The following is a 13,188-nucleotide window of genomic DNA, read 5'->3' as shown; positions in this document are numbered from 1 at the left end:
GTAACAACCATAACTGTAATAAGAATAGCAGCTAACATTTATTGAGGGCTTATTATTCAGGCCCTGGAGCGACTTTCAGCATTTTCAGAAGCCAGATATAAATCAATCTTTTAGTCATCATGGGGAATACTAGCTAATAAAAATGTCAAGCCCTTTGCTTTGGGCTGTCTTTATACCAGCTCAGAGCGGTCTAGCTGATCACCTTGGGCCAGTCAGAAGCCAGCAGTGGTACCTTTGTGTGTTTGGTTAATAAGAAAAAGTATTGTTCTGTAGTAAATAAAATCTGGTAAGAAAAGAAATTCCAAAACATCTCAGCGATGGGAGGAAAATGATAAAAGGCCCTCATTAGTGAAAAAGCCTGGGACCCGGTGCTAACCCAGAGCGGCTCCAGGAAGCGGCCTCATTCACGCACTGCTCAGGTAACTTTAATTCCTGACCTGGCTGGTTCACCTGTCGCCCCCTCCCCCATGAAGAACGGCACACAGAAAGCACAGGCACATGCATGTTCATGGCAAGGGAACCCACTGTCTTTCTAGAAAATTAATGATCTCTGAAGCAGAAGCAACCTTTTCACCAGTGTTACTCTCTCTTTCCTGAAACTGGCACCCGCGCTCTGCAGTGCCGGCGCCGCTCGGGGTCAGAGGATGGCTCTGCGGGTCGGTGGCAGGGAGGCCCCACCTCTCTTTCCTCTTCCTCCTTTATCTGCTGGCGGAGCTGGTGGAAGGAGAGGCCTCACCACCTCAAGATTTGAAGCATGTTTCCAAGGACTTCTTCCAGAGTCTCCCCGTTCTTCCTCGTCAGATGGCAATATTCTGCAGACCAAGAATCCAGTCGTTCACGTGCCAACATTCACTGAACTCCACCAAAGCAACGTTCTAAATGGTACAGTTAATGTGAGACCACAAGCGACAAGTACTCTGTATTCACTCACCTTCACACCTTCATTCATTCAACAAGCATTTACTGAGCTCGTTCCAAGAGCTGAATTGGCGATGGGACAGTTGTTCCAAGCGTTTTGCATTCTGAACTACACACTGGTCACCAGAGTTTGAACCAGTGATCTAACAGGTGCCGGCAGAAAGATCCTATTTTGTAACTACATACTGAGAGCCTAATGTGTGCACGGAGCTGGGCTGGATGATTAGGTGGCAAGGATTAATAAGACAAGATTCCTGACCTTGACAAGGTCACAGGCTTTAAAGAGAAATAGCTCTGCTACAGTTATTCATAATACTCTGTGATAAGTGCTACAAGACTGTATGAACCAGACAGGCCTAGAAGGAATGATTTAATTCAGCCAGAGAAGGTATTCCAGATGAAGGGACGTTTGAGCTGGGTTTTGAAGGTTGCATAGGTGTTCATAGGCTCAAAAAGAGGGAAAGGGCATCCCAAGTAGAGGGAAACACATGAACAAAGGTAGGGAGGTTTGAAGCTAGGAAGTTTAGTTTGTGAAGGGACTCAAAAGCCAGGCTAGGGAACTTAGGGACCAACTGCAGGGATGGGACAGGGGTGACAATGTGGTCAAGTTCATATTATAGAAGAAGACTCACTCAGGGAGGCTCTGGGGAGGATGGAGTTAGAGAAAGAGATTCGAGACAGGAAGATGCTAAAGATGTTCCCATGATGCCCCATCCTTCCTCAATGAGCACCATCAATAAAAATGGGGCCAAAGCAAACAGGAAGAATATGTCTGCCAATCCCTGAATGAGGAAATGCTTTGTAAGGAAAAGAAAACATGTGGAGTTTGGAAGCTCTAGATCAGGAGTGGCAACACGGGTCAACATTGGCCCTTGGGCTTGCTTTATTTGGCCTGAACAAAATTTTTTTTCAGTTTGACTTAGGAGCCAGAAATGTGATGCTCTAGAATACAGCATTTTAACGAGAGGGAACAGCAAGTGCAAAGGCCCTGAGGCAGGAATACGTTTGGCATGTTTTGCGAGATGGCATGGAGGCCAGGGTCGTGGGAGTCCCAGGGCAGGAGGGGACAGATCTAGTTAGAGGCAGGCAGGGGCTAGATCATGCAAAGTCTCAGAGACCACGGCAAGGAGCTCAGATTTTATTCTAAAGGGGAACGGAGAAAGTGGAGCGTTTAAGTGGTGGTGGTGGCCTGACTTACGTTTATGAGTCTCACCCTGGCTGCCCAGAAGAGGCTGCCCAAGAGCAAGGGTGGAAGCAGGCAGGCTCCTTAAGAGCTGAGAGTCCACGCGAGGAATGATGGTGACCTGAACAGTGGCAGCCAGGCCAGAGATGGTGAGGAGTGGACGGGGATCTATTTTGGAGGTGGGGCCCCGCAAACCTTGCTGGAGGATTGGCTGTCAGCAGCCCAGCCCTAGGCCAGATGGCAGGCTGGGGGAGGGGAGCATGTGGCAGCTGCCTTGGACAATCCCCCTCTGTCCTACTGCACCAGCGGGATGGGTGGCTGCGTGGGGTAGGGACCTGGGCAGAGGCAGAAAGGCCAAGGCCTAGTCTCAGGCTGTCATTGTCTAGGGCCAGGGCTGGGCCCAGAACCCACTGGGAGCGAGTGGGGCACCGGGAAGAGCCAGAGGCGGGGAGGGGGGGCAGCAGGCCGGGAGGGGGCCGCTCCCTCCCATGACGCTGTGCGCACTCCTGCTTTGTTTTGCTCCTGTTCTGTAATTACAGAAATTACAGAGCCTTGCTTCAGACTGCAATCACTCTACTCCCTTCTCTTTCTTTTTGAAACTCTGCGGTTCAAGAAAAAAATTAATATTGGGTTTGGCAGCATGCCAAGGGGAAACAATACAGTTTATTCTCTCCTTTAGGGAGAAACGCTAGGCTCAGTTGATTGGACAAGGCTTTATTGAGCGTCTGTTGTGCACCCAGACCCACGCCAGCCCCTACCAAGGGAGAAGAGCCAGCATTTATTGAGCGCCTGTTGTGTGCCAGGCATTTCACAGGTGCTACGTCATCCAGTCCTCCTCCCATCTCTAGAAGCCAGGGGCTATTTCACCCATCTGACAGATGGGGAAACTAAGGCTTGCCAGCCTGAGGCTACTGTAAAGGAGTCTCACATGGCTCAGCGATCCAGAGCCTTGCTACGCAACGTGTGGTTCTCCGTGGGCAGCATCAGCATCACTGGCAGCCTGTCAGAAATGCAGAGTCCTAGGCCCCACTCCAGACCCACAGGATCAGAAGCTGCACTTTAACAAGGTCCCAGGGATTCAGGTGCACACGGCAGCTTCAGAGGCGGTAGGTTATGGGTGACCCTGATTATTTCACGGAGCTTGATTCAAATCCCTGCGTGACCGGGGGCTAGATATTTAGCTTGCTCGAGCCTCAGTTTCCTTGTCTGCAAATATAGACCCGTACACTTCATAGGATTGTTGTGAAACTCTGAAGTGAGATAATGCATGGAATGAGACCAGGGAAAGCAGAGGGCCTGGCACACAGGAAGCACTCAATAAATAGCAGCTTAGATTGCCATTCAAAGAGATGAATGGCCACGGAAGTGCTTTGTAATCGAAAAACGCCATACAAATGTGAGGACCAATTAATAGCTGATGATCCAGTGCGGAAGGGTAGAGGGAGGGTGGACTGTGCAGGTGGAGGGCTGGTGCTGTGGGCGGCCCTTGCCACGGACTGCCCTGGAGGTCCGTGACGGCTCCCTGGAGAAGGTGCTCTGATGGAGAAGGTGCTCTGATGGAGAAGGGGCAGCTCGAGAGGATCTCCAAGGCCTCAGGGCTTAGGCCTCAGAGGCCTGAACCCAGTCTGGCGGTGAGGAGTCAGTCTTTGCCAGGGTGCAAGCTGCAGGCTAAATGGATGGCTGCAGGTCCAGGCGTTAGGCTCTCATCCTTGGACCAGTGGGGCTTGGGGCCAGGACCAAGGCAGCCTCCTTCCTGGTTCAAGTCTGTTCCATGCCACACGGTACACCTGGCCTATAACAACAGTCTACAGATGGAAAAGAAGGCCCAGAAAGGGCTGGTGGCTGGTCCAGGGTCACATAGCACACGAGTCATATGACCCTTACAGACCCCCACCACCCCACATCTCAGCCCCCTGCACACTCTTACTTAAGACACGAAGGAAAAAGCTTCACATCTAGGTGCAAAGCCCTCCGCTGGTTCAACAAACCCGAGAGGTAATCTGCAGCCCCAGGCGCATTCCCCAGTATTAAGTGTTGAATGCCTCTTCTCTACAACATCCCAGTGTGACTTTCATGTAAGTTACATATTTTCCCAAACTGTCTGTTCTAACAGGAAATGAGGCCAATGGTCACCACTTTACACAGGCCCAGGGCTAGATTTAGATTTTCTAGCCCTTGGCCAGCAAATGCTAAATACAGTGAAGCTAAAATGATTATTCGTCCCAGTTTGCAGATAATGGTACTGGGGCTCAGAGAGGTCAAATAACCTGCCCAAGGTCACACAGGAATTTAGCCCAGGCCCTCTGCTTACCTACCACCTGCCTCCCAGACACTGGCCTGGGTGAAACTCTCTGAAGCGTCTGCCTGCTGGGTTCTGGGGAGGTAGAGAGGTGACAGCATGGAAGGGGGTTTGCCTGGTCCCACAGTCCTCGACAGACGATGAAACCGAGGTGCAAGCCCTTCCCCTCGGCCTGCAGCCTTGGAGAGCCTGGAAGTCTGGTTTTCTAGGGTGCCCCCTAAACCAGAAGGTACGAGAAGGTTAGAGGGCACCACCCCACACCAACAACCAGAGTGAGAAAAAAATCAGGTTTATATCAGCTGGAGGCTTCCTAGACTCATTCAAAGGTGAAATAAGTCATGCTGCTCTTTTCTCTGCGGCTGCACACAGGAAAACATCCCCAACTTTTCATTAACAAAAAGGAAAGAGATAGGAGAGCTCACAGTACGAGAAAGAAGTCAGCTGAGTGCTTAGCTGACAATGCCAGGGCCTGCTCTAAGTGCTTTATGGATAGTAAACGGCCGTTCTCACCCCTCTCCCCCATTTTACTGATGGGTAAACCAAGGCAGAGGGAGGGAATGGGAATTGCCAAAGGTCTCCCAGCTAGGAACATGGGGGGCCAGGACTGGAACCCAGGCAGCTGGGCTCCTGTGTCCACACTCAACCAGCGTCTCTAGCAGGGTGCCTGCGGAACCCCTGAGCCCCACCTTTAGGGTGTGGGAGAATGGTAATTCCTTCCAGGGCAAACCCCCAAGGACAAGGCCTGCTGCTCTTTATAGGAAACCCAAAAGGAGCTGCTGACACTCATCCTCTGAGGTCTGGCTTCATGAAAGGCTAACTTGTCCCCATGGTCATACTGGGCAAACCCTGCAGGGGTCCTGGGAGCCGACAAGAGGTCACGTGGGATCCAGGCTGAGCAGCTCTCACCAGGCCCCTGGGGCTGGGGCCCTAACGAGAGTCCCCCCAGGAGACAGCCAGCCCCAGGGGTGGCGATCCCCTCTGGGAGTCCCCAGCTCTCCTCCCCCTGCAGACACGGCCTGTGCTTGCAGCAGGGAGAGGGCCTTTCTAGGGCCCAGCAGAGGAGGAAGCACAGTTAGCTTCAGACTCTGGAGTCTGCAGACCCCGGTCTGAATCCTCACTCCACACACTACCAGCTGTGTGACCTTGAGCCAGGCCCTTTCCCTCTCTGTGCCTGGGTTCCCTTCTGTGTGAGAGGAGAGGAGTCAGACTCTAGCCGGCAGCATCCTCCTGACCCCCATCCTCATTCTCATCTCAGCCCCCCTGCCTCGCTCACACAATCAGCCGTTTGCTAACATCTGTTTGGCCGCTAATTGTCCACAATGCCCGACCGAGCACCTCGCTTTGTCGAGGTAATTTTCAATCCAATCCGACCTGCATCAACCTCGCACCTCCAGGGAGCCAGGTCCCACGCTGGGTGCAGAGGGATCGTCTGAGTCTGCCGCCACTGAGCGCTGGGGACAGCTGGGTGACGGGCCGCGTGGATAACCAACATCCATGCAGTAAGTTCTTCCATGGCCCAGATAGAGGGGGCCGGGGTTCAGGCAAGAAACTGGGAGATGATGGCATTTGGGCTAGTGGAAAGGGGACAGAAATGGGGACCTTCCTTTTATAATCACAGCTACAGAAGCAGGACTAGAATCCTTGCTCCAACCACAAGCCTAACTGCTTCTGGTCCATCTCAGGCAGAGAGGACGGGGGAAAAGCATAATGTTTTTAGAGACAGTGAGGGGCCTGGCTTGGTTGGACAGAATCTGGGGTCATTTAGGGAGCTTGGCTGGGAGGTGGCAGTAGCAGTAAAGGGCTCTGAATGCAGGAAAAGGGGGTGCCCTGTGTCCTGCAATAAGAACAGTGATCATGCCAAAGGCTTATTCAGTGCTTACTCTGTTCAGTGCATCTCATAGATGCTCGCATTTAATTTTCACAGATACGGAGACTGAGGCTCAAAGGAGGACAGCAACTTGCTCACGGTCCCAGATCTGGAGATAACAGCTCAACTCCGAAGCCCATGCTTTTAATTGCCCCTCCCCACAGTGAGTACTGGGAAGGCGGGAGCTTGGGAACCTTGGAGCCTTTGAAGGTGGAGAGATCTGATCTGATGGTGATTTGGCAAGAACCCGTCAGCTGTGTATGTGGGGAGGTCAGGGATGGAAGGACAGTGCCTGAGCTGGGACTGTGGGCGGGGGTGGGGGCCATGGGGAAGGCCCAGTCACTCTACACAACTTGGCTCCTATCCTGATGCGTAACTAATTCTTCTGTCCTACCTCCCCAGCTCCCCTGTCCCCTCTGTACCAATGGGACCTGGGTCTTCAACTTGCTCTGCTTCCCCCACAGCAGCTCACACAGTGCCAGACGCACATCCCGAGTCCCACCCTGGTGGCAGGGGACGTTGTTATTACAAGTCCTCGAGAAATGTCTGCTTCGGAAGAGGTGGCTGGCACCTGTCTCCAAAGCAGTGGTGTGCTGGTAAGCTTTAACAAAGGTCTCTCCGGAGAGCAAGCGATAGTCCTGACTGGGGGCGTCTACTGATTTCTGTGGTGTCCATGTTCCCACCAAAGCCTGGTCAGGGTCCACCATGAGGTCACAGGATCAGAAAGAGATGCGCATACTCAGCAAACCTCACAGGCTCATTCCTGTAAGGAATGCCCTGGACGTCAAAAATGAGAGACAGGAGAGAGGGAGACTGGAGGGGAGCAGCAGAGTAACGGGGAGAAGGGGCAGGAGGCAGAGGGAAGGAAAGAGAAAAAGGAAGAAAAGACGGAAGGAAGGGACGGAGGGACGAAGGAGAGAAGGAAGGAGACGCAGGTGTGCTGTTGATTTCCTCTGTGCTGCACCAGGCTCTGCTCTGCGATCGCACAGAACCAGCCCAAGACCCCAAGGACAGAGGGAGCCTATGTTTCAGAAACCCCCCGGCAGAGCCCAAGGTCGCAAGTGGTTGAAGAGCTGTGATTGGAAGCAGGCCGCTGGGCCTCCCCTCCCCCCCCCCCCAGCTCCCTCCAGCCTTCCTAACTGGCTGTGCCAGGGCAGGCTCCAGCACCCCTGAGAACCACCCAGGGGTACAAGGGGACCCGCAGTGGAAGAGCCAAGGCTGCCGGCTTCCATGCCCCCGCAGTCTGCGAGGGAGTCTCTCTTCCTCCCTTCCTCTGCCTGGTGTGGGGAATTCTGGAGAATTCTGCTCCAGGGGACGCCTCTGAAAAGACCCTGCTCCACCAGCCAGAAAGGATTAATTCAGATCAGGAAATAAGAGGGACAGGATGCCCACCCAGCATTCTTTCACATTGCTCTTTGCCTTTTAAGACACACTTGTAAGAAAACCAGGGGGTTAAATAACCATTCTCTCCTGTTCAAGATGTTCTTCAAGGACTCTGAAGGGCATTAGGATTAAGGCCCTTTAAGAACTCAGATTTGGGAAAAAGAAAAACATAATACCGCAGGGACTGGCTGAACTAAATGGTGATCCGTAACAAGTCATGGGCAGACGCGCAGCTGGAATGGAGAGCTGAGTCCGTGTCACGGAACGGTACTTTGGTGACGGTGGCCCTGGGCAGCTCCACGGTTCCTTACCAAGCGTCCACACCTGGGACTCCATTTTCTCCTCTCGACGGCTCCGCAGCCTTTATCAGCCCCCTTCTGGAGATGCACACACCAAAGCCCCAAAGACAAACTGTCTGGACTGAGATCACACCAAGTCACAATAAGGACCACCAGGGATGTCACACCGATGGCCTGCGGGCCGAATGGGTCCCACACGCGTTTGGTTGCGTGCTTTGGGGACGGGGAGTCGGTATGTGTTTTCCAGTTTGCTACAAGTCCCACCATGACCGTCACCTTGTTCCTGACCTCTTTACTCATTTCTTTGACCCGCATGGCCCTCCATGGCCTTTGAGTTCGCAATCCTACTATATAGGAGCAGTCTAGTCACTCCAGAGAGCTCTTTTCTCAAAGTGGTAGAAGAAGGGGTTACTGTTGCCCCTTCCCTAGGAAATATGCAAAATTTGGGGGCTGGTTAAAAAAGCGAGGTCAGCAATATGAGTTTATATTTGGGAAACAACAAATCCTATTGTTCTTATAATACAGCTCAGTTAGATTTAAAAAAATGTTGAGAGACATTGCTTCAGAATATTTTGCAAGAATGAGGAGGGAGTGTATTTTCAGAGTCAAGTAAGGGTCAGATTCCTGGGTCTCAAACATTTCCCACAAGAGAAAGCTAATTTTGTTTTTAAAAGACTCAAGCGAATGCTCACTTTAGCCAACACATCTGTTCTTGATTCACTCACCAAGCTTTCCAAAGGAATCTTTATAGCATGAATCCCCCCTTCTTTGTCAAGCGAAAAAGCCCATGTAGCGAGAAGCACCTCTCCATTTGGGAAAGTGAGATTTTTATTAAGTAAACGTCCTTAAGTCCCACGAACAATGAAGAAATGCATGAGTAACTTCCACTTGAGAAGTCAAGGGTACTCAGAGGTTTACTTGTCATGAGACAAGACGGAATAGGGCAGTGGTTCACGGCACTGGCCCTGAGGTCAAGAAAACCTGGTTTTGAGTCTCAGTTCGGATGCTGCGTGACTACAAAACCTCTCTAAGACAGAGGTGATGATATCTATTTTCATGGCCACTGTGAGAATTACATGGGAGACTGTGTAAAGTGGTTCATACAGAGCCTGGTGCATAGTACTTGCTTGTTACCTGGCAGAGATTATAATAAATCACCTGATTAGGGCTAGTATTATTATTTTTTAAGATACCTATGGGAAAAAAGTCCTGGGCAGAATGCCACACTTATCTTTTTTTTTTTTGGCGTTATGCAGGCCTCTCACTGTTGTGGCCTCTCCCGTTGTGGAGCACAGGCTCCGGACGCGCAGGCTCAGCGGCCATGGCTCATGGGCCCAGCCGCCCCGCGGCATGTGGGATCTTCCCGGACCGGGGCACGAACCCGTGTCCCCTGCGTCGGCAGGCGGACTCTCAACCACTGCGCCACCAGGGAAGCCCCACACTTATCTTAACGCACATGCAACCGATAAAAGGGAATGGTTGAGCCACTGGCAGCCGCCAATCATATCAAATTCTCAAACTGCTCATTAAACACGGTCCCTGAAGTGTTCATGGGTACCTATCCCTGTAATTAGCACGTTTGCTCAAATCCCGTTAAATGTCAACCGTCTTCATTTGTCCACAGAATGAATCTCCCTGACTCTCTCCCGCCTGCCGACGATGGAGGGGTCAGAACCTGGGGGGCTTGGGCTCACTGCTTTCCATGCACCCTGCCATCCAGCCTCAGGAGCAGCAGCGAACAAACGACGCTCCCTCTCCAGGAACCCAGGAACAGGTTTCTACTCTGGGGGTGGATCTGCTCAGACAGGTTTGTGGTAACAAACAAAATGGTTGCTTGCCTCTAAGTAAGCAGGATCCCAGCTCTCACCACTGCTTTTGAAATAGCCCAAAACGCCTGAGTCCAGCACCCTCTTTCTGCTTCCAAAATGGAGTGGGGTTGTCTGCCAGCTTGCATCCCATCTTTGCCAGCATGCAAATGATATACTTTGGGGTTTCTTGGGGTGTTAACCCCATGATCCCCAACCCCCAACTAGGGAAGTGAATATATTGCACCAGCAGTTCGGGATAGAGAAATGAAGAGTGTGGGTGAGAGTATTTATTTTCCACGGGGCTGCAGCGCAGGGTCCTGTGGATAGCCGGCATAGAGCAAACACGGTTTCCCCCGATGTGGTTTGCAAATAGGCTTCTAGGGACAGTACCTTTAAAGTGAGGTACACCAATCATGCCTTACAAAGACAAAATATTTATTTATATTTTTGGTGATGGGGACTGTTCATTTGTTCTGCTGATATTCACTAGCCTGGAATGAAGATCCCTGTTATTTATTGCTCTTGCACTTGTTTTAGCCAATTTCACTCTTCCAACACCACACCTTACAAGCTGATACACGGTTGGGAGCAGACCCTTCTCCAAGCCTCTTCTCTTTGGTTAATAACAGTGACTGTGCTCAGCAGTGGGGCTTGATGCTCTTCCTACCTTACCTTATTTGGTCTCATAACAATCGTAAGAAGTAGGTCTTTTATTACCCATTTTACAGATGCGGACACTGAGGCTCAGAGAGGTGAAGTGACTTGCCCTGGGTCACACAGCTAGGATACGGGAGGGCGGGCTTCGACTTTGGACTTACTGTTTCCCATTCCTCTTGGGCTGGAATTGTTGCTCCTGGCCCACCAGAATCTTCATGTTTGAGACTCTTCTCAACAGTCTTTCGAGAGGTCCACGTGCTCCGAGTACACTGTGTCCCCAACTGCCCTCCCTCTCGCTGTGCCCCCTTACGGGCCCTCTGTAGCCTAGACTCCCTGAAGCCACTGGAGGTTTGAACGCCAGCTCTATCTCTTGCCCAGGTATGTGACCTGGGTGAAGTCACTTCCCCCCTCTGCACCTCACTGTGCACCTCTATGAAGTGAAGGAAATTATCCCTTTCTGCGAGGTTGTAGCAAGGATGCTTCCAGACAAAGCAAGTTTCCCCGCAGCTGCCCTCACTACCAGCCTCTTTCTTGGGGAAGCTCAAGCCCTAGACACAGTCCCCTCCACTCACTCGCTCGCTCTAGCAGCTCCTGAATCAGCATTCAACACACATCACTCTGCCTTGTGCAACGCCATTATCTCCTGAGGACACAGGCTCCATTGCCATGGCAACCAGAGTCCTTCCAACAACTCTATTTAATGATTTCTCAGCAGCAGAGCTGGGCTGGCTTGGGGCAGGGGAAAGAGCACGGGGTTAGGGGTTAGGAGCTCTGGGTCCCAGCACCTGCAGGCCTTAGACCCCCCTCTTCTCTAGGCCTCAGTTTACCCATCTGTAACAGAGGTGTCTGAAATGGGTGGCTTCTGTGACTTTCTCTGGCCTAGAAAAACCTGAGAAACAGATTTCAAGGTCCAGGAAGCAGGAGGCAGGGAACCAGAGTTACTGAAGAGGATTGAAGGTTTGAGTGACATTTTACATCCACAAGAAGAACCAGAAGCTGCCTTTGGTGACCACGTTCTCTCCTGAGGAGTTGCCATCACAGCCCTCGCTGTACCCAACTTGCAGGTGTGCAAACTGAGGCTCAGGGAGGGCAAAGGGGTCCATGGGCACCAGCAAGTAAAAGGTCCGACTCCCGGAAAGGCAGGAAGGGTGGTGCCTAGGGAAGTGCGACAGTCCCCTGCCTGTCCCTCTGCTCCATTCAGCCCACGGCTGGTTTTGCTCTGGTCCCCACTTGTGTGGCCTCTGGCTCCCACTTAAGGAGCCACATAGACAATCACAAGCAAGAGCTAAGCACCTGCTACGCGTCCCCAACTATTCTGGCACCAGAGACACCAGAAGACATGGCATTCCTGCTCCCGGTTTACCTCCATGACCCACAGTAGGGCCCAGCACACAGTAGGTGCTCAAAGTTTTATATGGTCCAGTTGTTGGTCCACATCTGCCTCTGACCCCCCAGAGGCCTCTAAGAAAATCTCCCAGAGCAGATCCCGATGTCTCAGCTCCAAGGAGCCGCCGCGGACCCCATGCTGGGGAGGGGCCAGTGCGAACGAGGCTTTGCGACTCCTGGCTGGCTCCCGGGTTGGGGAGGGGGCGGTTCTGCCTTGGCGCAGGCTGATGGCGCTGCTTTCAGGCACACCCGTGGCCAGCCCAGTGGCACTATTTAACTCCTCCCGGGCTGGCGTTTTGGTTTAATACCCGCGGCATAATTAACAGTGCTGCATCTGCTCTGTCATTAGCGGCATTCACTGCCATTTGGAGAAAGGGCTCTTAGTTTCCCAGTCATTAGTCTCAGGGACGCTATTATGGGGAAATGGAGGAGGAAGTGGGGCACGCAGCCCCCCTTTACCGCTTGGAGAGCTGGCGCCGGGCACAGGGAGCAGCCGATCGACGTGTCCGGTCCAAACCCCTTGGCTTTACAGTCTGAGAAAGCGACGCCCAGATTAGGGAAGGACCCGGCCCACTGTCCCCCAGGCTAACGGGCAGCCCGCATAGGAGGCAGCTCTCCCGCCACTTCCTGGGGTCTGCAAGCCCAGGCCTCGGGTCTCCCAGCACCTGTCAGTCAGGGGGGCGACCCGGGCAACCACAAGAGTGCCCTGGGCTCAGTGTCCTACTGAGGATCCTGGGACACGGCTTGTAAAGTGCTGGGCTCAGCGCCTGCATCAAAGTCAGCGCTCAGCACTGGGGCTTGTACGCATCTGATGACTTCGTGTCACAGCACTGAGACGACCTGTTAGGAGCGTACGTGCAGTACAATGAGTGCATTTAAATTCCTTCAGTAAAAAATAAATAAATAAATAAAGTCCTTCAGTAAGACTGCTTCTTCTCCATCCCCAAGCGCACTTTAAAAAAAAAAAAAAAAAATCATAGGTGGGTCCTTGACCTCAAGCTCTGGAAACGGCCAACGTGAGCGCTGAGAGGCTCGGGCGGCGGCGAGGGCTGGACGCAGGTTGGACAGCGCACAGCGCGTGGGAAGCGGCAGCCTCTGGCTGTGGTCACTTTTGTGTTGTTTATCCTCCGCCTCACTGAGTGAAAGCCCCACCTCCCCCTACTACGCTCTCACTCAGGTGCTCTCCAGTCGCAGCGGGTGGCCTGGGAAGCGCAAGGGGCTGGCATCAGCAAGTCCTGGGTCTGAACTCTGCTGTGTACCCCGGGGAGAGTGATTCCACCTCCCTCAGCCTCAGGGTCCTCCTCCGGCCTATGGGGACAGCAACACTGATCCCCCAGCACTACTCTCACCAGCCTCGGGCGGCCCACGACTGATGCCTGGGAGGTGCT

The 13,188-nt window shown here is 52.7% G+C and overlaps 1 protein-coding gene across 3 annotated transcripts in view; it reads right to left on the bottom strand.

Annotated features, from left to right (window-relative positions):
* SLC6A1 (solute carrier family 6 member 1) overlaps positions 1–13,188 on the bottom strand; it is a 40,429-nt gene that overhangs the window by 21,160 nt on the left and 6,081 nt on the right. The window lies entirely within an intron of this gene.

This window comes from Tursiops truncatus, chromosome 10 (assembly GCF_011762595.2).
Source record: "Tursiops truncatus isolate mTurTru1 chromosome 10, mTurTru1.mat.Y, whole genome shotgun sequence".
NCBI classification, from domain to species: Eukaryota; Metazoa; Chordata; class Mammalia; order Artiodactyla; family Delphinidae; genus Tursiops; species Tursiops truncatus.
The sequence above is the reverse complement of the archived record's forward strand: the minus strand, read 5'-3'. Positions and strand labels throughout refer to the sequence as shown.